We start from the raw sequence: 25,684 nt of genomic DNA, 5'->3' as shown, positions 1-25,684 counted from the left end.
GGTCTTTAAGAGGAGGCTAGATGAACACCTTGATGGGGTCATTTGACCCCAGTACTCTTTCCTGCCATGGCAAGGGGTCGGACTCAATGATCTGCTCAGGTCCCTTCCGACCCTAGAAACTATGAAACTATGAAGAACCTGTCCTCTTAGCAAAATTTCAGCCCTTTTTGGTTAGGGAACCCCATTCAAATTATGTCCACACTGATATTAAGAGCTCACCTAAGGATCTTCCATGAACTAGCCAATCCATGTAAATCTTCCTTTTCCATGTAAATCTGACCCTGTGTTCCACATCAAAGTCATCCATACTTTGCATTCTGAGTCTGTAAACTGTATATGCAGATATACAGAAATTTGCCACACTTTTGAAGCTCCATTAGGATCGTGACTAGTTCAGGCACTAATTTGTTGGAGTTCTTTGGATAAGTTGCCTTCAGGATGATTTTCAAAGAGCCATTTTTGTAGAGAATTTGGGTAGCTAATTTGGGGAACTCAAAAAAGGAATTTTCAATACATGATTGATCAGTTACCACACTTTGAGAACAGGGTGCCAGTGTTTCAGGCCCAAGTTGGTTAGGTGTTCACACTCATTTGCAGAGTACACCCACTTGCATTTGCAAAATCACAGTCCTGTACTCTTCAGGCACTTTTAATTCCCTGGTCTATAGGACATTCCAATTACACTCTCACAGGGACCTGTAGATTATTGTAGGGGTGTGCGAAACTGGCCATATGCGATTCAGATTCGGCCCAAATCAGGGACCATGATTCAATTAATTGATTCAGATCACTGTCCTCGATTTTCAATTCAGTCAAATCTGAACCTGAAGATTCAATGCTGATTCAGTGCTTTAAATGTTTTTTCTACATACCTCAAGGTACCAGGCGCGGGGTGGATGGAGCTTCCGACAGTATTGTGGGGGGACCCCGCATGCTTGGCAGTGAACCTGAAAGTGGACCAGAAGTAGGCACTTTTGGGTCTGCCAGGGAGCATGCTGGGGGACCCTCCCCGCACCCCCCTGGCTCAGCGATCAGCTGTGGGGGGGACCCCAGGTGCTCCTCTAGACCCAGGAGGTACCCAGGAACCCAGTCTCCAAGCCAGGAGGTACGGGGGGCCTGTGTGCTTCCCGGCAGACCCGGAAGTGGACTGGAAGTGCTTCTGGTCCACTTCCGGGTCTGCTGCCGAGTGCGCTGGGGACCCCCTTGTGCTCCTGTGGGAAGCTCCATCTGCCCTACCATTGCAGCATTGATGAGCCACCTGACCTGGTACCTTGAGGTATATAGAAAAAATATTTAAAGCTGTGTCTATGACTGAATCACTGAATCTTTCTGCATCTTTCCAAATCGATTCAGAGGGTTCCAAATTGATTTGGAGAGATTAAAGTGTTTCCTGATTTGATTCAGATTCAGAGATTCAGCCACTGAATTGCACCAAATCTCTGCTGAAATAATCAGGGACCGAAGCTTTGCACAACCCTAGTTTATAGGGATAGTACAATGACCTTATTTGTACCTTAACTAATAAAATGTTGAAAAAAGATGCTATTAATATATCATTTTCTGGATACCAAAGAGTAACCTGAGAAATAAAGGGCCATCATTTCCTAAATCTTGAGCAAGCATGCTTTTAGGCATCTGTTCAGGAACACAAGCATGAGTGAGTAATGAAAGGGATTATCAAACCTGGTGCTGGCCTCGTCCGTGTTCCACAAGAGCCCAAGTACAAGTTCATGAATGCACTTAAGTATGTGCTTAATTTTAAACATATGATTAAAGTTTTATTGAAACCCCTTATCTATCCAGGAAGCTAATATGGTTCATTACATGCAGATCAAAGCATTTAAGGAGTCTTCTAAAAATACAAAAGCAGTGACCTAGCTGATTCAATGCACTATAGGAATATTTATGTGCAAGGACCAGTGGCAGGACACAGAGCACAGATAGGGAGCCCTTCATTCATCATTTTTGAAAGGATTAATCTCAGACTAGCCCTACACAAAAGGAACTTGCAGCCCACACAATGGAAAGATTTAAGGTGGCTATAGGCCACTTGTTTCTTTGGTCAAAGTTAGTAAAGCATAAACCACAGTATTTCTACATGACTGGTAAAGAATTACTGGTGGGACTTGGCTTATTGATTAGACTTTGGCTTAATAGCTTCTAATTATTAGTGGCACCTGGCCCTATACAACTGTATAAAAGGAAGAAGGTCCACTGACGTTACTGAGAGTGGAATTTGTCCTGAAGCATCTGTAGCATATGACCAGACCAAAAAAAAGTAACAATGTGAACATTAATGTATTTTGCAGCTAAATGTTTTACGCTTCATTTGCTGCTTTGGTTTAAAAAATTCACTTTGAGCAACTTTACATTTCTCACATTACAAGCCCACATGTCATTCCCCCACTCTTCTAGTAAAGAGCTAGAGGGAAGCTCCATCCAATATTTAAATAAATTGTATCTCAGCCATATGCTAAGCCACTTAGCAAGTAAAATTATATTATTTAAAATAATGTGGTTTAACACTGGGAGCAAGAAATGTTTGTAGAATTTTTATGGGTAACAAAGAGCTATGTTCTGCCTGAGCTGGGCTGTTTACATTTTTGCCATGCAGGCAGAAGACAATACAGTCTTATTCACAGTGCAATCTAACATGCTTGTTCTCTGTAAGCTGCAGCCTCAGAGCAGCAAATCAGGAAAAAAAATCCCCAGGGGTGACTGCGGTCTTCTACGGGACTATTAGAATCCAAGTGAACCACCATGTAGAAGCATGCACAGAAAATTATTAATAAATCTTCCAGACATATTAAATGCAAAGGGGAACAAAAATTAAGTGAGAGAGACAGGAGAGAGAGAAGTGAAAATATGGGGTCACAGCTGTTACAGCTGTGAATAACTACCTATTTTCACTTCATAAGCACTTGCATGAGAAAAAAAACTGGTTGCTGCAAGTATAGTGCCTTCCATTGAATGCAGTCTCCAGTTGGCAGTTAATTTGATCCTGCACTTCATTTGATCAAAACCTTTGAAACTAAATCATTTAGTGCTTAAAACTACAACTTCCATCCTTAATTTTTCTTTCCACTTTAGTCAGGATAAATTGCTGCTAGATAAATTGATTTCTGGCTAAAGATAGATGCTGTTTAATTAATAGCGATGGACATTATAGAAATGTCTATAAATAAATTAATAAAGAACGTCAAAATCCTGCAAGGAAGAAAAGAAACCCAAGGAAAACCTACACAACAATTAAAAATGGACACAGAATTGAAAATAATGCTACAAGCAATATCATGATAATGCTTAGTACTTATCACTTTTCAACTGTAAAAAATTTGAGCATATTTAAAGGTAGGTAAGTACAAGGGTGTTTCAGAAAGAAATGGTAATTCTGAAATAAAACCATTTTGTGTGCAATGAGTGGGAAACTACACAGGAGTGGAGAACACTAACAGCAGCACTGTCCAAATCACCTGTCATTTATAACTATGTAGAGAAATTAAGTAAATGATCACTGCACACAAAATGGTCTTATTTTGAAATTACTGTTACTTTTTGACACACCCTCATATTTTACAGGTGGGCAAATTCAAACACAAAAATTAAAGGCCAGATCTTTATCAATCTTTCAGGTACTTTAACATGGTCTAGGTAGATTTTAGGCATCCAAATCAAAGAGCAATACTAATCCACTCCCTTTGAAGGCTGCAAAACCATTGAGGCACCTAGATTCATTTGATGCCTCAATTTAGGCCTGGAAAGATCCTAAGGTACCTATGCCTGAGCATCTTTGCATGCTCTGAACTCCCCCAGCTCAGTCACTTAGCCACCTCACTCCTGAATCAGATCTGTTGCAATTCAAATTAGGGCTAGGACATGAATAAACTCTGCCTAAGTTCTTAGGCAAGGACAGAGCTTATCTAGCAACTCTTTGACAGTACAAGCAAACAGGCAGCTCAAAAAAAGATGGAGGAAGACGTGCCCATTTTTTGCCCAATAACTTGGGCAACAGAATACTGGCCTAAGAAGCGAGTTTGAGGTCCACCTTAGCCCACGGGGATTCAAAACCACAAGCTTAGCCAGCCTCATCCTTTCTGTTGAAGCTAGCTAATTGGATAGACAACAGTGCAAGATTCACAGGGCATTTGTGGTTCAGATACACATCTCCCTCTGAGCAACCTGGTTCCCAATACGGCAGAAGTCTGCCTCTTGCAGCCTGAGTCAGATACCTCAGCTCACAAGAGGAGCAGGAGCTCAGACTCATCCCTGTGCCTAGAATTCCTATTAGCAAGCTGTAGGTACCTCCCTACTGAGAAACTAGGCTCAACCAGGATTACCTGTCGGAGTCAAGTAGTTCTCTTTATTCACTATACAAGAAGTCTAGGGACCTAACCCCATTGATTGGGATTACTCCCCTGGGTCAAAGTGCCTAAATTTTTTATGTTCCAACACCCAAGGGAAGGTGCCTTTGAGACTGGCTAGAATCTGGGCCTATGCAACTCGTGTAAGTTTATTTAGCTAGTCAATGGCATAGATGGGAACAAAACCCACTTGGCTAAAGATTCTTGGGCTGATGCACTTTCCACTGGAGCATTCTGTGTTCTAGCCATGCTGAAGGATATATCCCAGTGGACACACAGACAGTAAGAAAAACCATGTATTTTAATGAAAGCGTGAAACCGACTTTATTGACATAAGAGGAAGAGAATAAATTCAACAATCTAATAGAAAATGAAAGGGAACTTCTTACCTTTTAGGACTGCTCTGTAGGAGATACCTTTATTTGTAAAGACAGCTTTCAGAAAAGCCTGGCTGGATCTCTCCTTACTTTTCTACCAAGCAAGATGGACATTTTAAACACTCTATAGCAGAAAACTGGAGGGTGTTTACGCAAGGGTTCAAGTGGTATCTAGCAGCCATAGGGACAGAAGAGAAAAATGTTAAGGTCAAGTCCTTGGTCTTCTTATATAATGTGGGGAAAGAAGCCTTGGCCATTTATAACACATCTGCCTTAACAGAAGGCCAAAATATGCAGTTAAATGTAATAATACCCACATTTGAGGAGTACTGAGTGCTAAAAGAAAATGAGACCCTTGAAAGACACAGAATTTGTATATGTAAACAAACAATTAATACTTTACTGAACTAAAGAGACTGAATAAGATAGACTCATTTTAGAGTGATGTGTTAGTAATCTCTCTTCTATGGATAGGTGCTAATAGATTTTTGTGTTAACTGATTTCTATAGTCATTGCAAATACGTTAAGAGGGAAGATGTAGTGATAGAAGTTAAAATTTAGAGATGCTGCTTAATTTAGAAGACCTAAGATGTTAGCAGTTTGGAAATGGTCTCTCAGATAGAGGTTAGTTAATTAGAGGCAAGGGACTGCAAAGATTGCCTACTGCTCTACAATTAAAGTTGATGTTTAGTTACTCTCATTCATGCATGACTGTCTTTACTGAACTTAATGAACCCAACACTGCCAGCAGCTGTCACCATCCCCAACAGAGCCTAGATCACCCTTGGGGGTCAACTAGTTCTCCCTATTCACTATACAGGAAGTCTAGCAGCTGCTCCCCACAGCTCCAAGCACAGCCTTCACACTTCTCCTGCCCCCCACTGGCAGTGGTGGGCAGGTCCCCTCTTCCTGTGCCTGCTCCCTGCCTGCTTCACTGGGTATCTCCTGACAGCCTGCAGGCTCTAGCCACACCTCATCTCCATCACCCTCATGATCTGAGCTCACTTTCTGCCTCAATTATGTAGGGGAACCAAGCATCCAGGGCTGTAGAAAACTGCAACCACCACCATACGAGCAACACAGCACAAGGGGGTGTGAGGTAGAGGAGTTGCAACTGCACCATCATAACTCCCATGTGTTTACCCCCATTTAGAGGCCCTTAAATGAATCAGTGATACCCCAAAGCAAAAATTAAAACAGCTTGTACTAAAAATTATGCAAGTCACATGATCCTGTTGAGCTGGATCCTTCAGTGAAGCGAAATAAAAGGATGCCATTAGAATCTGCAATAGGGAAAACATGTAAATACTGAGATGAGCCACAACAGTGACATCTAGATCAGTTTCCCCACAGATCAGAAGTGTTTGTTATTTATTACATGCTGTTTGATATCTATTCACACAGTCCTTTCACTAGCACCTGAGATACCTATTCTTCTCCCCTTCCAAGGCAGACAAATTAATCACCATCCCCTTCCTCCCTGTGTCATCTCCAACCTTGTTTTATTTTTCAGGTCAGCAACTGTGTTGTAGGTTTTCTGTGTAACATTATTTTCATTAATCTGGTTCATGATAGTCTATTCTGAGGGTGGCCTGTGTCGGCAACACATTCTTGTTGCTTAAATATATATTTAACTGAACCAGGACACTGACAACTGTTATGTTTTGAAAACTTCAATGAGTTGTGACATCTGTTATTTTCCCCCTAATCAGGATCTTTCCAAAAAAGCTCACTACAGTGTTTCTACACCATCTTCTAGTCCCCGCAATACCTTCCCTTACTTTTCTATTTTGACAGGCAAATGAAGACAGGAGAGAACACTAATAGGCACCTGAGGCAGATAGAGGGTTAATGAGACTTCTAGTGAAATGCTCTCATTAGGTGTGAAACCATCTCATTAGATGATGATTTAGGTTATGAGAGGGAAGTGGGCCAGAGCCCAGCAGCATCTCTGACAATCTCAAAACTGCCCTTTTCTTTTGAGATGTCCAATCCTTGTACGGGTAAAAATAAAAGCAGGCCTCATTAGTCACTATAGCAGAAACAGCATGTCCATTTCAGTCTGTCACAGACAATTTTACTGTAAAGATTTGTGTCTCAAACATATACAGTGTTTTTAATCGCAGATGATGCACAGCATGTTGTGTTCAATGCAAGCGTGCTTCAAAACTGAGCTGAGTGAAAGAGAGCATGAGTGAGAGAATAAACACCATAGCCAAACCTTTATTCTTGAACTATTTGATAGAACCATACTCAACCAGCAAAAGGCATTAAGTCTTGTTAAGGCACTGGACTAGAAGGCACAATTCTGGATCCTGTCCCTATGCCCTAATTTAGCAAAAGTTTTGAAAGAGGTTCCTAAATGCTTGTATTGCACCAAAGTCAATTTAAGCATGTGAGAAACAGCACAACTCAGAATTGGATGCTGTGGTATTTTTCATAAGGGGAGAGATTGTGTTTTACAGAACAATAAAACTTTTCTGATTATCTCAGATGTCATAGTTCTTCCAAATCTAAACCTGTTCACATTCTATACTATTTCTTATATCATATCCATCACCACAGTATATGTGCACTTTCTGGTTTAATATTAAGTGACTATCTTTCTCATTCCTCTCCACAGAAAGCAGCTTTGGGGACTTTTGCATATATATTATTTTTTATGTTATTTACGTGGTTTTGCTGTAACTTTTAAATTAGGTGTGCACACTACATGTTTATCAAAGCAAAGATAGAGGTGAAAAATGTTCACCCTGTATTTGGAAGTTAACACTTTTCTGCCATCTCAAAAAAACATAGCCCTTTGATTTTTAAACTGATGGGAAGACTCAACATTTACATCACAATGGTTTTGGGGGAAAAAACAGTAATTGTGATGAATCTTACTTTGATTAAAAATGAAAATCAAAATGAAGCAAAGCAAACCCAGGCCTGGTTGATACTAACTGGCAGTTGTCAACCAAGATACGACAGGGATAGTGGAGCAATAACAGAAATGCAGTGACCGCATTTTATTTACATGGAAGCAAATATTATGAACACTCAAGCCACTCTCACTACTGGTATTGGTCATCTCAAAAGAAAGTCTGCATACTTAATGGGCCTGGAGATTGAACTGAAGGAGACAGACACTGTGAGGATGCTTGCAGTTCCACTGCCTGGGCAGCAGCTAGCCTGTGGATAAGTAGGGGACATCATTTTCCATGGCTGTCAATCCAGAACCTTCAATACAGTCTACATCTCTCTCTCCCTCTTTCCCACTCAACCATCTAACTTGTGAGTATATCTGTCTATATATACCTATATACCTGAAAGTGAATGAAGCATTATGTGCCCCATTCCCAGCACACGAGGGCATCCAGCAGGGCTGTCCTCTCTTCAGAATACTCTCCAGCCTAACCATTGGAGCCACTGATCCAGGTGCTATGGCAGTGCCTGACAGGTCTGGCCCTTGCACCACCCATAGCCCTGGCCACTTGTCCTCTGGTTAAAGTGACCATGTATGCTAATGACATGGCTGTACTTATGAGAAGTGAGGATGACAGCCTGTCAATGGACCTACAAATGAACCTCAAAGCCTATATCAACTGGGCCAAAAGTGACATATTTCTGCTGGACACCTTGGCTGACACTCAACCTTCCAACCTGTTTGGAGGACTTTTGTGGTACCACAGTGGCTCCAAAGCCATGGGCATTTTCCTAGGCCTGCCACATACCTAGCAAAGAACTGGGAAGCCCTCTGTGAGAAGGTTCAAGCAAAAATACAGTGGTGGCACTGACACTTCTCCTATCCCAACCTCTCCTATCACAGCCTCTCCTCTTGGACACTGATCACCTGAGCTGGGGCACTCTCTTGCCTGTCTACAGCAGCCTTGCCCAGGCCTGCTGGGCCTCCTTCTAAGACCCCAGTGCAGGGTCTGTAATTTCCAGTGGCACTGCAAGAGCCCCAGGTCCATAACCAAGCCTTGCAGCAGGGGGCACCAAGCCAAGCCTCTGGAAGCCTCACAGCTTCTGCGGTCCAGTCACACATCATCAAGCCAATGCAGCCAGATCTACCTGGCTGTCAGCAACAGCCCTATGCAACTAGCTAGGCCTCCACTATATCCATTTTGCTTTGTACCTCCTGGCTAAAATGAAAGCTGCCATCCCCATGATCATGCTTGCTGCCCTGCTGGAAGACCACCTCCACACATGACAAGCCCTCCCTAATGGCAGCTCACTAGATAGGCCTCTTTCTCCATCACTGCCTATTTCTCCTAATAAGAACAGCAATGGGATCTGCTTCGAGATCCTTCCTAGGAAGGCATTATACATGTGGCCAGTCAATATGTGTCATGCCTGTGTCCTCGCCATCTGCTCTGACACGATCCAGGTATGATACCTAGTGGCTGCAACAACAGAGGAAGACTGCCTGGTCTGGTGCACCCTGTACAAGCTTTGTGTTGCCCATGGCAGTTGCTGCATGGGCACCTTTGTCCACCACCTATACCCAGCAGTACTGGCAGCCTGTCCTTTCTGTGAGGAAGTGGTGGAGAAGACTCTCTTCCACACCTTCCTGGACTGCTCCCCGCTGTGGCCAATCTTTGCTGCCCTCAGTGCCCTCTGTAGTGCGCTCGACTCCCACCGCCCCCCTCGCCTCCCAGGCACTAACATTTTAAGCTATGTTTCTGTGTTGAAAACATCAGGCTGCTGTTTGGGTAATTCAAGAGAGAGCAGAAGTCTGGACATGAGCAGGCTAGTGGCCTGATTGTTAAAGGAATCTGGGAAGGGCAGAAAAGAAAAGAAAGTGCCTATCATTTTAAGCACTTCACAACAGAGCTCAGTATGTCACCAGACTGCCTCATGCATAGCTTGTTAGCTGCCTGCTTCATAGCATAGCAATCTTTCATTGAGGCTGTCATTCATTGCTTCCACCACCCCTGAATTCAATTCACCAGCCTTATTGCAAAAGTGATTTTTTTTTAAAAGAAGAAGAGTAAGTAGATGTTAAAACATCCATGTCTCGCTGAAGCAAGGGTAACCGAGCTTTCATTACCTTACACTAGCATTTTCTCAATTCTTTCAAGTCAGAGATGCCCTTATTCAGACTAAAAAAAATTGTGACCCTCCCCCCGCTTACATTTGCTATAAAAGTTAAAGTTAAAAAAGTTTATCAGTGATAACAAATACACCAGAAATACTGCAGTCCACCAAACCATTAAGGAGAAAGTGTTAGGTATTTGTTTCCCACATGGGCAAGGAAACAAGGGGCAAAGGAAAATTTTAAGTCTCTCCTGAGGGCTTTAGCCACCTGTTTAGAGTATCTGATAAGTTATTGCCTATGAAAACTCACACCCAACTCTGCCCTACTTTCTGCCTGTTAGATAGATAGATAGATATTCTTTTGGTTCCAGAGGTATTCTAATTTAATAAAAGAGTCAAGGGCACATGTATAAGCCACTCTACAGTATGCGTGATCACACATTCAGTACTTGTAGCTGAACCTTAAAAAAAAAGATCATGAAATAAGCAGACCTGACCCCCTCACTATGCATCTCCCACTTATTGACACCCTAAGGCCACGTCCAAATGAGCATAGCTATGCAGTATGTGGCACTGCAAACATGTCTGCAACACTACATACCTCACAATCAGCTGTTCTCTCCACTATAAGGGAACAGTGTGTGTGTATATGGGGAGGGCGTGACCCCTGGATATCCAGGGGTCAAAAAATCCACACAAAAAAAAAGCAGAGCAGTGCATGTGGGGACAGTGTGCACCGCTCAAAACTGGAGCCAGGCCAGCCGGAGCCGTGCCCCAGCACTGGCCAGGCTTCCAAGCAGCAGGATCACTGCTGCTGCAACCCCAGGATGCCCTCAGGACCCAGCCTCCCCTATCTCACCCAGAGTAACCTGCTGTATGCCAGAGGGCATGTGGCACAGGCATTCCCCAGGGACAACTACCAGTGGCACAAGGTGTCCTGCTGCTAGTTGTTCCTGGGGAACCAAACAGCCACGCTTATGTGGATGCAGCCATAGTGTCCACTTTCTAACCAATTTATCGAGCATTAGGACACTTCATAAACATTAATTAATTATGCCTCACAACACCCTTGTATATGAGATACGGTGGGTAGCATTTAGACCCTCCTACCAGTTAAGAGCCTGATTAAGATCCTACACAACAGGATCCAGGCAGAGCCAGGACTCAGAATCCAAGTATCTCATCATTAGTATACGCTGCTCCTCACATCCACCACAAGTCGACCAGCAATGACTAAAGCAGATGTTGAAATAAGAAAAATAAATAGGCACAAGAGATCTGGACTCGGAGTCTAACACGTGCTTAATTACCATGCAGCTTATTCATACCACTGCATTCTGTTCCAATGTGTCAATAATGGAATGGAATCTCAAATAGAGTTGCTGCTTTAGACACAACATGGCAGTTTTGAATGAATATTTGAATACAACAGCCAAAACCATAGCCAGATGGAGTGACAGTGGATGGGCTGAATTATACAATTTACTAATAAATCATTATTAGGAACAGCAGCAACAACAATAACATCCTTAACCAAAACATCATGGGGCGGAGAAAGTCCAATGATTAGCACAAATAAAGAAAACACATGCAACTGGTGAAAGCTTACTGATCCCCAGGGCTCTAAGAATAAAATACCAATGGTCATATAGGCTCCAACCCACAGCACAGAGATTGCAACAGCAACATCACGAAATGCCATTTTACACTATTTAATTGAAACAATGCATATATTAGAATGTCCTGTTTCAGCAGACAAAAATGACCTCTATTCTTAAAGCTAGAGTTCCAGAAGATTTTCAGATAATTTCCCTACTTGATTCTGCAAGAGTCAGGAGATGTTGAGCAATTACAGCAATGTTTGTTCATGTCCGGGGAGCAGTTTCTAATCTGGATTTAGAATTCATCATTTGGGAGTGTCACTTTCTGCTCATACTGTAAACTTCAGATCTGTCAGAATTACATTGGGTTAATTCTGTGGACAGAGCTTCAATAGAACTTTCCAGCTCACGCAGTTAAGTTAACCCGTGGCTCTCCACCTGAAAAATAACTGCAATGCCAAAAACAATTGAGGGAAGCAGATTAAAAGATGACCTCCTTCTCTGGCTCGCTTCTTGTAACTACATTTTGATCATAGCTTCTAGACCCTCTTTGTGTTGCCATTTCAGATACTTCCTGTTTCCAATTACAATTTACTTAATTCATTACAATAGAAGCAAAAGTCTGTCCCTGCATGCCTGTCCCCTTTCATCAGTCTTTCAAATTTTAAACTTTAAAATTTGTGGCATGTTTCTGCCTTGAACACAAAAGGAAAAACTATATCTTTAATAAGAAAAAACATGCACTTGAACTTCAAAATCCAACATCAAAATTGGTCCATTTTTACTTTCTTGTCTCATAAATCAACAGAAGGTTAAAGACGGACTCTACTTCCAATTCATAAATGAGAGTTCTCCCAGAGGGAATGTAAATGGCTTGTATGGGTCCAACATCATCCTTCCAGCTGATAGACTGAGAGGGTCTTTCATCCACTTTAGTGATTGGTAATGCTGTGCCTTCCTAGATATCATGTAGGGGGAGGCTGTTGTTGAGCCACTTCTGTGATTGAAGACCTTCTTGTTCTACTGCTGCTACACAGGCCAGGAATGTTAAGGTTCTGTTGCCAAAAGATCCATTTGTAATACAAGAACATCACTGTCACAGAGAAACCCTAGGGAGAAGCAGACTGATTACAAGAAATGACATTTTGTATTTGTCATCTAAACAAGCTGCATTCAAAGATCTTAAAGCAGTAGAGGCAGCCATTGCCTCCACAAAACAATGGTCTATACTATGAAATTTACGTGCCTTGACTCAATTGGCCAAAGCCTGATTTTCAGAAGCTCGATTTGTGGGTGTGCAGAACTTGAAAGAATGAAGATATTTTGAGTCATGAACTCAAAATTAGCAGTCACAACACATCAGCTGTCCAGACACTGATGACCATGTGGAAATCATCAAAGCAGAGGTGAAATTTAAAGAAAGAGCTGAAAAAAAAAGACAACAAATTGTTTTTTAGATTTTTTTCCTCCCCTGAGAGCTGTGTAAGGCCCCACCTGGGAAAGCACAAACATCCTTGAGAGAATACTTAATGGGTACTTTTCCCACAGGGTTTGCAAAAGTAGCTCAGATCCCTCTTCCAACAAGGGAATTTCCAGAGGCAGCTGCATTCTGAGCAGCTGCAGGTAAACACAGATCATTCAGGAGCCGTGCTATTTGTGAGAGGGAGGGGACTGGGAGGAAATAGGACACAGAGGACTGAAGGATAGTATAAAGGCAAGGGGGTTCTACATGAATATTTACTGACTTTGGCAGAACCTGGGGTACCACTGTTTGGGGCAGTTTCTAAGAGTTCTGGAATCTCCCATGGGGAGAACAAAAATATCATCACTGAAGAACTAGAAGACAACTTGAGAAAAGAAAGAATATTCACTGATAAAGGAAGAATCAAAATTGAAAACCTTTCTCCTGTTGGGCGAATGGTATCATCTTACTTGTTTCTTCTACAGCTTGTATCTCCAGATTCTATTAAGTAACACATGTTCAACTACCATCAGCCTGCTCCAGAGAGGATAATACAAGCAATTTGTGGTCCTTCAGCACTCCAAGCCCCTCCACTCCTGCTTCTAGGCCCAGTCTATCCATCTGCTCAAATACTACTGCCCAGAAGAGTATAATGCTGACTTTAAGGCAACATCCCCACCCACCCAAGCACCCACTGAAAGCCTCAAAGTTTGCTGAGGCCTGACATCTTTGCTTGAGCCCTTTGGTACAACAGCATCTATTTAGCTTTGTAAACTGAACCAAACCACAGAATGTCCTCCTCAGATATCTGAAAGACTGTCATGAACTCGATTCATGATGAGGTGCTGGACCTCACCACAACCGGGGGCAAGGAGAGAAGCATTGCAACCACCTCCAAGGGTGGCAAGGGCAGCCAACAAAACAAGGCAGTCTATGAGCCTGTTGCAGCTCAGATAGTGACTCAGAGGCACCAGCAGGACTGTCATCTAATTCAAACAAAAAATCATGTGCATGAAGTCACAGTATGTTCAAGGCAGGGATGCCAACAGTCTTGGGTTGTTGCAAGGACTGTGGCCCTCTACTGTGAGAAACTGCTGAGGATCCTTGAGGCAGACCATGCCATCACTCCCCACCACACTGTGCACTACACACCTGCAGGTTCAGTACAGTCCGATGATGAAAATGAAGATGGAGTCCCCTCTCCACCACCTACTGCTGAAACAGAGGAGTATGTGGGTGCCTACTCAGTGGACTTGTTCCCAATTTAGACACTGAGCCTGACTCTGATCTAGATCCTAACCCAGGATTTCAATCAGCCAAGACACATAAGATGGGGATACCTGCCTCATGTAACAGGCAGATACAAAAAACCCTGAACAAGCCACTGGCAAGTTTCAGCAACTCCCAGAGAAAGGGTGATTGATGAGGTGACTCTGGGCTTTGGCAGTGACACATAGCTTGGGAGTGACATTAGGGTGTCATATGGTTCAGTGAAGTGCCCAGGCACAGGGGTGGCAATCAGCAAAGATTGTCCTGCACCCCTGGAATTCATCAGAACGGAGGGGGCATTTTGTTCTGTACTCTTCAGCAGATGTGAGAATTGATGGCAACTATGCCAATGACCCAGTTAAGGTTTGATGGGCCACTTTAAGGAGCCCAAAGACTGGGCCAGTTAGAGTTAATTCTAGCTAAGGGTTAATTTGTGCATGCAAAGCAGTCACTGGAAACTTGATCTGCCTTCCCCTCCAAAAGGAATCTTTCGGGGCTAATGAGAAGTAAACAGAACAGCTTCCAAGTGAGTTCACTAGGGAAGGCGGTCTTACAAAAAGGGCAGTAAGAGAAAAGAGGAATATTAAGAGGCTCAGGGAAATGGTCAGAGGACACTGCAATGCCAGAGCCACTGCCACTGTTTGCACCTGTGAGCTTTCTGTCCAGGCAGGACCGCTCACCACTGAGGCGTCCATCCAGGTCGGGTTTGATGCTGTGGGGACTGTGGTTTGCAGGTTCCTTTCAGTGACAGCCAGGTTGAGGGGTGTCTGTAATGTGAGCAGTGCCTTCTGGTGGCATCTCTCAGGGAGAAGGCAAGGGAGCTACAGAAGGAGGTGGTGAGGCTCTGAAGCATCCTTTGCTATGAGGAGTTAATTGATTTGGTGCTGGAGGAGACCTCCAGGACTGAGGAGGAAGAACTACCAGAGGCAGTGCTTGAAAAGAGAGAGGACATGGACTCCCAGGAGGGTGGAAGCTGGAGGCTTGTGACCTTTGCCAGCAAGCAGAAATCTTCACCTCCTGCAGCAGATCATCTAGAGAACATATATGCAGCCCTAGCAGCAGAGATGGAGGGGCACATTCCATTGGTGGAGGAGGACAGGTCAGGCCTCACCAAGGTGGGAAAGACTGAAACAACTGCCACCATGAAAAAGCAATGGGTGGTGGTGGCTGGAGACTTCCTTCTGTAGTGGATGGAGAAAGTCATCTGCCAACCTGACCTGTGATCTCAGGAAATCCGCTGTTTGCCCAGAACCTGGGTCCGAGATGTCACCGAGGGATTACTGAGACTCATCTGGCCCTCTGACTACTAGCCCATGCTGTTCACCCATGTGGGTACCAATGATACTGCCAGGAGAAACCCTGAGTGGATCAAAAGTGACTGCAGGGCTCTGTGAGCAAGGGTGAAGGAGTCTGGGGCTCAGGTCATGTTCGTATTGCTCCTTCCAGTCAAGGGAAAGGGCCTGGGCAGGAACAGGTGCATACTTCAGATCAATACCTGGCTGCTTAGGTGATGTCCCTAGCAGAGACTTGGTTTCTTTGACCATGGGGTGCAGTTCCAAGAAGAAGGATTGCTGGGAAGAGATGGGATCCACCTGATGAAGACAGGGAAAATTATCTTTGTGGACAGGCTCGCTAACCTAGTGAGGAGGGCTTTAGACTAGGTTCACTGGGGAATAGAGACAAAAGCCCTGAGGTAAGTGGGGAAGTGAGCGACTTGGAGGAAGCAGAAGGAGGAGGGGGCAAGAGGGGAGGTGTTCTTATACTTCCTGAGAAATCAGGACAATCAACTAGTTACCTCAGGTGCCTGTACACAAATGCATGGAGCCTGGGGAATGAGCAGGAAGAACTGCAAGTCCTTGCACAGTCATGGCACTATGATGTAATTGGAATAAGAGAGACTTGATGAGATAGCTTGCATGACTGATGCGCTGTCATGGATGGGTACAAACTGTTCAGGCAGGGGAGAAGAGAAGGAGTTGCAGTTTATATAAAAGAGCCATATGATTTCTCAGAGCTCCAGTATGAAACTGGAGATAGGCCAGCTGAAAGTCTCTAGGTTAAGGTGAGAGGGGAGAACAACAAGGGTGATGTTGTAGTGGGTGTCTGCTATAGACTATCAGACCAGGAGGAAGTGGTGGATGAGGCCTTCTTCAAACAGCTAGTGGAAGTTTCCCAATCACAAGTTCCGGTTTTCATGGGGGCATTGGTGACATATGGGGTGCACACAGGTGCACATGTACCCCCTGAGATCGGCGGTGCACTCCATGCAAAAAGTGCCATTGACACTGCCAGTGGCACATGCAAGCAGTCGCCACTTGCCACCCCCCACCTCTTGCTGCTGATACTCCCAACGGTGTCTGCAGGCAGTCCCTGTTTGCTGCTGGGCACAACTGCTGGCATCTGTGGGTGGTCAATGACTGCTGGTCAGCACTCACTCCGGCCCCCACCTACCACCAATAGCAATGCGGCTGCCTGCAAGAGCTCACTGGTTGGCACTGCCATGCTCCCACCACCAATAGCACAGCTGCTGCCTCCAGGAGCTCGCTGTACACCCCGCAGCTTCCACGGGTATGCAGCATTCATGCAAGGGGGATTTCAACCTCATTGACATCTGCTGGGGGGTGGGGGCGGGCAATACATCAGTGCACAAGAAATCCAGGAAGTTTCTGGAGAGTGTTGGGGACAACTTCCTGGTACAAGTGCTGAAGTGGCTAACTAGGACCCAGGCTCTTCTTAACCTGCTGCTCACAAACAGGGAAGAACTGGTGGGGAATGTAGTAGTGGAAGGCAACTTGGGCAACAGTGACCACGAGATGATTGAGTTCAGGATCCTGAGGAAAGGAAGGATGGAGAGCAGCAGCGTAAGGGCCCTGGCATCAGAAAAGCAGACTTCAATTCACTCAGGGAACTCATGGGCAGGATCTGCTGGGAAGCCAGTCTGAGGTAAAGAGGAGTCCAGGAGAGCTGGCTATACTTTAAAGAAGCCATACTGAGAGTGGAAGAACAAACCATCTGAAGTGCAGGAAAACTAGCAAGTATGGCAGAAGACCAGCTTAGCAGGGAACTCTTCAGTAAATTAAATCACAAAAAGAAAGCTTATAAGAAGTGGAAACTTGAACAACTAAATAGGGAGGAGTATAACACCATTGCTCGGGCATGGAGTGATAAAGTCAGGAAGGCCAAAGCACAATTGGAGTTGCAGATAGCAAGAGGCATGAAGGGTAACAGGAAGGGTTTCTACAAGTATGTTAGTAGCAAGAGGAGGATCAGGAAAAGTGTGGTTACCTTACTGAATGGGGATGGCAACCTTATGACAGAGGATACAGAAAAGGCTGAAATGCTCAATGCCTTCTTCACCTCAGTCTTCACAGGCAAGGTCAACTGCCAGACTACTGCACCAGGCAGCACAGTTTGGGGAGGAGGTGAGCAGCCAACAGTGGTAAAACTACAGGTTAGGGACTATTTAGAAAAGCCAGACATATCCAAGTCCATGGGGCCAGACAGGATTCACCTGAGAGTACTGAGAGAGTTGATTGATAAGATTGCAGAGCCATTAGCCAGTATCTAAAAAATCATGGTGATCAGAAGAGGTTCTGGATGACTGGAAAAGGGCAAACATAGTACCCATATTTCAGCAAGGGAAAAAGGAGGGTCCAGGGAACTACAGATCAGTCAGCCTCACCTCAGTTCCTGGAAAAATCGTGGCGCAGGTCCTCAAGGACTCCATTTCCAAGCACTTGGAGGAGAAGAAGGTGATTAGAAACAGTCAGCATGGATTCACCAAGGGAATGTCATGCCTGAACAACCTGATTGCCTTCTGTGATGAAGTGACTGGCTCTATGGATGAAGGGAGACCAATGGATGTGAAATACTTTGATTTTAGCAAGGTTTTTGTTACAGTGTCCCACAACATTCTTGCAGGCAAGCTAAGGAACTATGGGCTGGATGGACTGAGGTGGACAGAAACTGGCTGGAGCATCAGGCTCAGAGGACAGTTAATCAGTGGCTTGATGTCTAACTAACAGCCAGTATCAAGTGTAGTGCCCCAGGGGTCAATCCTGGAGCCAGTTTTGTTCCATGTCTCTATCAACAACCTGGACAATGGCATAGGTGCACCCCCATAAAGTTTTCAGATGACACCAAGTTGGGGAGAGTAGTAGATATGCTGGAGGGTAGGGCTAGGATCCAGGGTGACCTAGATAAATTGGAGGGTTGAGCCAAAAGTAAAATCATGAAGCTCAACAAGGACAAGTGCAAAGTCCTGCACTTAGGACAGAACAATCCCATGCACCAGCACAGGCTGGGGGTTGACTGGCTGGGCAGCAGCTCTGCTGTAAAGAACCTGGGGGTTACAGTGGACAATAAGCTGAATATGAGCCAGCAGTGTGCCCTTCTTGCAAAGAAGGTTAACAGCATACTGGGCTGCATCGGCAGGAATTTTACCATCAGGTAAAGGGAAATCATGATTCCCCTCTATTCAGCACTGGTGAGGCCTCACCTGGAGTACTGTGTTCAGTTTTGGGCCCCCCACTACAGAAAATATGTGGACAAATTGGAGAGGGTCCAGTGGAGGGCAACAAAAATGGTGAGGGGGCTGGGAATATGACTTACGAGGAAAGACTGAGGGAACCACGCTTATTTAGTCTAGAGAAGAGGAGACTGAGAGGGGATTTAATAGCCTTCAACTACCTGAAGGGGGTTTCAAAAGAGGATGGAGTTAGGCTGTTCTCAGTGGTGGCAGATAACAGAACAAGGAGCAATGGTCTCAAGTTGAAGCAAGGGAAGTTTAGGTTAGATATTAGGAAGAATTTTATTACTAGGAGGGTAGTAAAACACTGGAACAGGTTACCCAGAGAGGTGGTGGAATCTCCATCCAGGGAGGTTGTTAAGCCCTGGCTAGACACAGCTCCCACCTGATGACCAGAGCCCAATCCCCCAGGATAGCTTTTCAAGTCACTGCCACACAGAAACACAAAATAAAAGGCTTTTATTTAGGCATATCTGAACCCAAGCAGAAAGGTGGTAGAAGCAGGTAAAGCCCTGGAGGCGAGGAGGTGTAGAACAGACTATACTGCCCTGCATCTGAGCACAAGCAGGGAGATGGCAGAGGGGATAAAGCCCATTGAGTGGGGGAGATGTAGAATAGGCCATAGCACCATGCCCTTCTGCACCCCTGACCCCCACAAATGCACTGCTGATATGGCCAGTAGCAGGTCTCATACACTCCTCAGTGGGGGCCAGGCATTGACAGGCCCAGTGTCAGGGAACGCTGTCATTAGTCAGGTCCTGACATGATAGCAGTCTCCGTCATCCCAGGGATACTAGGTGAAGTTGTTTGGGTGATAGTTAATGCTGTCATCCTTTAGGATTCCAGGTCCCCCTTACAGCTCAGGGTCATAGTAATGGTGGGCTCAGAGTATTCAGGCAGCCATGAGATGGGGCATCATTCTTCAGGCAACAGTTTGCATTGGAGAGGGTAAGGTGATCTGAATTCAGGATGTTATCATTGTTGCTTTCATAGTTAGGAGGCTTGGCAGAGCTATGGAGCTGTCATGCAGGCATAGGAAGGTTTCCAAAGCTTCACAGCATTCCTTGGAATTGCCACCTTTCTGAGGGAGCCACCATAGCTGGCTATTCCCTTCCCATGATTCTCAGGACCAGTTCTGCATGAGTGCTCACAGAAGCCGCAGGACACACTTGCCAGGGAGATATTAGCCAAGAAGCAGTGTTCCAAAGCAAGAGCAAACAGGCCAATTAGCATAGGGTGAGGGGTGCCTTTCTAACAAAAATATATTGTGGAGGATGCAAGTGGCAGCCATAAGCTGGGAATGTTCCTCAGCCTGAATTCAAGGCAGATCCTGCAAGATCTTCAGCACACCTTTAGTCACACAAAGATGCATTCCATTAGCATCCAGCAGCTGCTCCACCAGTAATTGAATAACAGCTCCCTGAGGTCCAGTCAGTCCATACATAGCTTTATGAGCCAGGAGAGCAGCAGGTAGGCTGGATCCCTGATGATCAATGGGGGAAGGGTCAGCATGTCCAAATCCATGGTGGGTGCATCAGGAGAGAACTCCACCTGATCCATCATTTCTGGGAAAGTGCAGTTCCTGAATATGCAGGTATTGTGCACCTGGACCAACCACCCAACACTGACGTTAGTGAAGTGCCCCAGTGGTCTGTAACTCCCTGGAGGATAACTGCAAAGAGACCCTTATGACATGAAATCCAAGGAGCTGTGAGCAGGGCACAGAATGCATTAACAGGTCCCATTGACCTGGCCCCCATACAGTTTTGGAAGACCATCTGTTCAGACCCAGCAGTGACCTCCTTCAGGCCCCCAAGCACGATGATCCAAGGTCCTAGCTCCTCAATCGTGACTTGCATGCTTCGTGTGCAGCTGTCATCACCATTGGTCCACCCCAAGCTGAATCAGTTGATGATGGAATGGAGGCTGTCAGCATCTGACAACTTCCAAATTACCAGGGCCAAAATGTTTTCAATGGACATAGGGCACCAAAGCACAATGTCTTGGTGCATCATGGTGCTCAAAATAACACCTTACCAGGTCCAGGAGCTCACACCTCCAAAGCACAGCATGCCTCTGGATTACAGCAGTTAAGGATTTGCTTGTTTCCACTAGTCGTCATTTCCAGGAGACCTCTGGAGATCTGATACCAGCTGGAACAGTTGGTCAAAGAGTATTTGGAATTTGCATCCTCATTTCACCTCAGCCAATTGGTGCTGTGGTCTGTGCTTGGCTGTTTTCAGCCACTATTGGCAACATGGGAAAAATATGTTTCAGCACAGTGTGCCTGGAGGCCTGCTTTCCAGCCCTCTAGCAACAGAGCATGGGCAGTGACCATAGCATTTGTAGTAAACGTTACCATATAACTGCTCAGAATAAGTTCTAAATTTAATAGTGCAGACTAAATCAGAGAGAAGACACTCTCCCCCAGGATTATAGTTAGCCCTTCCTTGGTAAAAGATCATTTCTATCATTTAACAGCAATTCTCTCAATTTAAACACTGGGGCAGTATATTAGAATCCTTCTTTCCTCAAGCTATCATCAAAATAGAATTCATTTTGCAGTACTGAAAAGCAACACACTTTTACTTTAGAGTATTTTCTATGAGGTTTAGTACACTGACAGTGTTAGCCATGAGCACTAGCCACGTTGCTAGATTCTATTTTTACATGAAATAGTGCCTCTCTACTGTGTTTATGACATTAGAATTTAGTTCTCCAAGTTGATAAATTCACGGTATCTTTTTTCCTACAAATTGGTCCACCCTTCTCCAAATTTTAAAAACAATTTGTATAGATACCCAAAGACTGTAGTACTAGTCATTTCTATATTACTGCCCTCAAGGTGTCATGGCAACTGAAAGACAAGCATCTCCTGAAGCTACAAACTCATGCTTCACCATGTATGACACTAGCAATGTGGAATTGCCATTAAGAAAAGTGCTTCCAAGAACTTGCTCCCCCTGCCCCCGCTGTAGCCTTGTGAAGCATCCATCAGTCCAAATGACAGGCTGATTCCCAATCACAAAAACTCTCCTAAAGAAGAAAAGATCAAATAGAAGAGAATTAAGAAATCCAATGAAGTCTTGTAAAAGACATGTTACTCCCTTAAAGCCTAAACAGAAGCTCACAAAACTGCTGATCAGACTCTCCAAGCTCTCAAACGTTTGGTTTAGTCTCTAAGGACTTCATTTCATGTCTTAAAAGCAGTGTTTAAAGCAACAGTAAATTCAACACCCCTTTTCCTATTACCCTCTAGCCACTGCATGATTCCCTTCATGAAAGTGATATGCAAAGGAAAAAAAAAAAGAGTTAAGGGGATGCAATGCCATTATTCAAAAGTTGTGTAAAATTCAGCTTTGTACAGCTATTCTGTGCAAAGCTGAACAGGTCCAAGGGATGACTAAGGGGGCCTCACCCCAGAATACTCAGGTTCAAGCATTCAGCTGAGCGCTGTGAGGTGTGGGCTCAAGTCCTTGCCAGCAAAGGCAGGGTTTGAACCATGTCTTCTATAACAGGGGCAGGCAATTATTTCAGCTGGAGGGCTACTTACCCAGTTTTGGCAATCTGTTGAGGGCTGCATGGGTAGCCCTGCCCCCAGGTCACCATCTTGAGACCAGAAGTCGCACCCCCTAACCCCTGACCTTTGCCACCAGAAGTTCTTCCCCTTGCCCCCAGGACTACTCCTTTCAGCAAGGTTTTTGCCATCTTGGAACCAGAAAAATACCAAATTATATTCTAAAAATTAAATATGTACTACAATATTCATTAATTTGATTTCAAAAAAATATTTTTGTCCTGATTTACATGCGTTTGCATAGTGTACATAGAGGTGATTATATAATAGCTTAAAATGAAGTTTTACTCTTGTATATTGTGGGAAGGTGTGGGGGGTATGTGTGGGTGCATATAGCTTTGTGGGGGATTGTGGGTGTGTGGGGTGTAGGGGAGGGTGTGGTGTGTGTGTGGGAGGTTTGGGTGGGTTGATAGGTGTGACGGTTATGGGTGTGTAGGGGTTGGGGTATGTGGGTATATGTGGGGTGAGGGAGCATGTGGGGGTGGGGGTGGATATGTGGGGTGTGGGTGGGTATGGGGTTTGTGGGAGTTGTGAGTGTATGGGGGAAAGGGTGGCTAGAGAAGGTTGTGGCATGTGAGGAGGGAGAGGATGGCTAGGTGTCTGAGGCAGTGTGAGTATGGCAGTTCAAAGGGGGTATAGGTACATGTGTATTGGGGGGTGTGCATGTAGGACTATGAACACACAAACACCCCTGCCTCTCTCTCTCCCTCATTGCCCACAGCTTCCGCCACACCAGGTGGAGCCCCTGCTAGCACTCATCCAAGCCTGGACTCCATGCTTCTGTTGCTCCTGGCCCTCAGGCACCAGCGTGGGCCCCATGCTCCCATTCACCACCACTTGCCCCTCCTGTCTGCCACCACTGCCCTTTTCCTGCCACTTCCCCATCCCCACCCTGCGCACTGCTCCAACACCACATCCCAGCTACATGGCTGAGACTGCAGGACAAGGCAGGAGCTGGCCCGGCCCAGCCAACATGACATGAAGCCACCTGAGAATTCTGGGTCCTGTGGTCTAGCAATGCAACTTGGAACTATGCGGTGCTGGAGTGGCTGGTGGGAGGGGAGGGGGGCGAAGTGGTGGCAGTGGGCAGGAAAGTGAGGACATGGCAGCAGCAGGCAGGGGGCGAGCAACAGTGAGTGGGTAGGTGGGCATGAGTGCAGCAACAACTGGGCAGGAGTGTGCAGCCCACACCAGGGCCAGGGCCAGGGCCAGGGGGGTTCTAGAGCAGGGTGGCAGGAATGTGAGGCACAGGCTGACAGGGGCCAAGCTGCCTCCCCCCTTTCCCTGCTGGATGCATCTCCAGACTGCAGGACTCAAAAGAAGCCAGCCCAGCCTGGCCCCAAGAACTGGGGCAATCACCTGAGATCCCCCCGCCCCCCAAACTCCCACATTCTTAAATGTGTTTCCATCTCAGGAGGAGGGAGGCCAGGAACAGCCCCAGGGTCCCAAGCCAGAAGCCTCTGCTAGGCAGAAGCTTCTGGTTGGGGGCTGGAGGTGGCCCTTGCTGCTCTGGCTGCTGGGTCCTGCTGCCAGCTCCCCCTGGGTCATACAGCCACTGATGCCTTGTCATCTTTGACAGACAGCCAGGACCAGATAATAATTAATTTTCTAAATGTTTAAGGGCCCCGCAGGCTGGATAGAATGACCTGGTGGGCCATATCTGGCCCATGGGCCATATTTTGCCCACCCCTGTTCTATAACTTTAGTTAAGCCTCTAACACCACCAATAGCTCTACTGGGAAAAGCCTGGTTTATGCAACCAACCCTAGGATAAGGTTCATAGTTGTACATGCTAAGCAGAGATGGACACCTGCCTGCAATCAAGAGTAGGCACCAAACTCCCCAGTAGGAGTGGGGTGTCCTCACCATTTCCTATTAGCTAACCTGCGAAGTCTGTTGGATTTTGTGGAGCCCTAGGCATAGGCTCTGTGCATTCTATAGAAGTCAACATGTTGTGGATATCTCTAGGAAGCAAAGTACCCAAGAGGTTCCATTCAGCCATGTGTGTCCTTCCTTCCTTCTTGCATCTTTGTCCTTTGTGACAAGGTATTGAGCAGAATTCACAGATTCATTAGAATTTGACATGGCTGTGCCACGAGTACGTCTACTATAACCTTAAACTTCCAACCTCGGGCTGCCAACCGTGTGCCTTAGCACCCATACCACCCTAACTCTGCCAAGCCAGTAGCTGGACATGTTAGTAGCGGTGTCTTTTTGCCCTAAATAATGTTCAGTGCTAACTTTTGTTTGTGGGTCCAATAACAATTATCACATTACCTGCTTCTGTAGTCCTCAAGTCATTTTGTGAAACTGCACCGGTTCACCACCAGACAAATCTCATAATTTTCTTCCAGTATTCCTAGCCAGTCCTTCTTCACTCTAATATGAATTGCTCAGTTGTAAGTGAGGAAGCATATGGCCCCCCAGACCCATACTGTCCATGGCTAGAATACTTACCCATTCACGTGCACCTGCTCTATCCTAATAGGATGCAGAGCCAAATTTCTGTCACTTTAAACTTTTTTTAGAGACTGAACAGGACTAACTCGGAAAACCAGAATATGCAAGATCAATAACAGTGTCTCATCACAATAAATTAGGAAAAGAAGCAAAAGAACAGACTCAAGTAGTAGTACTAGTGGCCTCACAAATGAAAAGCCCCTAATCTTCTATCAACTTGCCCAGACTCATTTAGAACTGATTCACATATAACTGTTATCTGAGTGACCTAATATTATAAGACTGTCTAAATGCGAGACACTTTCCTTGGAAACCATTAGATTGGTAAATGAACTGAATAGACTTGGCAACATCTAATCATCCAGCATCTTTTTAAGCATCTCGGATCTATTGGAAAGTTCTTTTATCTCCAAAGTGTCTCTGGCCCAGAGTTGATTTTTTAATGCCAGGTGCCCCTGTAAATTATCAGGGGTGCTTTGAGATACTGTTTAATAAACAACAAATTCTCTTGGTAGAGCACATCCCATTAGCAATCAATCATAAGAGCCTAAGAAATGGAGGTTTAAATATTTTATCAGTTTCCTTTCTTTCCTTTGAATGACAGCTGTAATCATTAAAAAAAAAACCCACCATGGCATTAAAATTATTTATTTTATATCTAAACAGAGATTACTTTAATTAAAACACACTTTATTCCTCTTGAAAGTGACAAAGTACTTCCCCAAAGCCCCCAACCACTTGATATATTAAATGGTTTCAATGGAATGACACATGCCCATTTTCCTGGATCATTTTGCCATGGAACTTCAGGTTTAAAGAAAAGAATTTAGAAGGGAAGAAAGACGCATCAGATCCTTTTCAGGTAAAACTCCATCAGTATCATGGCTACTCCACCTCAGTTGAATCTGGACCACTGGTTTGTAATGGGAGAGGGAACCAAGCTGGAAAGTTTAGACCACAAATTTGTTTGTTGATTTAAACAACAAACTCATGAATATTCCAATAAAGGGTTTCAGTTTAGGCAAC

Source organism: Crocodylus porosus, unplaced genomic scaffold, assembly GCF_001723895.1.
Source record: "Crocodylus porosus isolate Cpor-Errol unplaced genomic scaffold, CroPor_comp1, whole genome shotgun sequence".
Lineage (NCBI taxonomy): Eukaryota > Metazoa > Chordata > Crocodylia > Crocodylidae > Crocodylus > Crocodylus porosus.
This window is presented reverse-complemented; position numbering follows the sequence as displayed.